Genomic DNA, 1776 nt, shown 5'->3' on the forward strand with positions numbered 1-1776 from the left:
TTTCAGTCATTTTGACTGTGGAAATGCTGGAGCACCGCCTTTAGTCGAGCAAATCCATCCCAGGACTTATTCTTTGTAAGCCTAGTACTTATTCTATCGGTCTCTTTTTGCCGAACCGCTAAGTTATGGGGACGTAAACACACCAGCATCGGTTGTCAGGCAATGTTGGGGGACAAACACAGACACACAAACACACACATATACATATATACATACATATACATATATGCGACGCGCTTCTTTCAGTTTCCGTCTACCATATCGACTCACAAGCCTTCGGTCGACCCGAGGCTATATTAGAAGACACTTGCCCAAGGTGCCACGCAGTGGGACTGAACCCGGAACCATGTGGTTGGTAAGCAAGCTACTTACCACACAGCCACTCCTATGTATTATAAATTGAAAACGTACCGGTTTATTTCAAAGATTTTTTTGATTTTTAAAAGTTATGATTAAAAGACGTGGGCTATATCGCAACTGTCTTATATTTATAGAATTGTAATATAACTATTAAATAATCTATGGCACTTGTTGCTTTCTATATCTGGACAAAATTTTGGCTGTCGTTTTTACTGTTCTTTGATATCACTTTCAAGTTATTTTGGAACCGATTCTTTATTTTACTAAACTTGAATTTTTTAAAAGTTAGTAGAGCACATCTTAAAAACATTGCAGAAATCTTTAAAAGTTAGATATCTCTCAGTTCTGAAGCCATAGTTCCATTGATTGCTACCATTTCTTGTGTGTTGTCTTCACTGTAGATTTTAAAAAAAGTTTCCGGTTTTTGCCTCTGACATTTGAGTAAAATGCTTTCCCATTAGCAATTTGAAAGTTTTTATTCGATAACTTTATTTTCTACGTCTGTCTATTTACCAATAGTGATTTCAAAACTGCTCAATTATAAAGGATGTTAATATCTGAAGGTTTATTAAGATGGCGTGCTAGCAAGCTCATTGGCATTTTGGACAAAGTTATTAGCAACATTTCGTCTGCCATTATGTTTTGAATTCAAATTTTGTGTTTCTTCCCTTTTGAAACTTGATAAGATAAGTAGCAGTTGAGTACTGGGGTACACGTAGTCTACTTACACTTCCCGCTCAAAATTGCTGGCCTAGTGCCAAAATTTGAAATCAACCTCTGCCTGCAGATTTTGTAGGATCGTAAGTTAACCTTTATTTCGTTATCTTATGAACCGAGTCATTTCCATTATCGTAGTGACCCTGCCAAATGTCTGTATATGTGTATACGTTGTGTGTATATATGTATATACATACATAGCACCTTGGGTTAAAGTCTTTAGCTATAGTCTTGGGCCAACCTAAAAATTGTGAACAGATTTGGTAAATTCTGCGGATGACATGTAGCCTGCATCAATCCTTCGACAGGAAATCAATGACAAGACATTGCTTTGAACCCACTCTGTGACTGCAGTGAAAGAAAATAACTGTTACAATAAGGGATGAGTTACATCTCTGTATGTGGTGTTTTTCATCAATACTTGGAGGCTGTCCTCATGGCGGCCGGCTTCGGTCCCATTTTCCGCGGCTGGATGGCTGCCTTGTACAGGGGCATCCGTTCGGTAGTTCGCGTCAATGGGCACCTATCAAGACCATTCGACATTGCACGTTCGGTCCGTCAGGGATGCCCCCTCTCGTCGCTCCTGTACGTATTGACTCTCGAGCCACTACTGCGGAAGCTGGCAACGCTGAGGGGCATCCCGCGAGAGTTGGGATGCGGGACGAGCGTGTCGGCATATGCGGACGACGTCACCGTCAT

This window comes from Octopus bimaculoides, chromosome 9 (genome assembly GCF_001194135.2).
Source record: "Octopus bimaculoides isolate UCB-OBI-ISO-001 chromosome 9, ASM119413v2, whole genome shotgun sequence".
In the NCBI taxonomy this organism is placed as follows: Eukaryota; Metazoa; Mollusca; class Cephalopoda; order Octopoda; family Octopodidae; genus Octopus; species Octopus bimaculoides.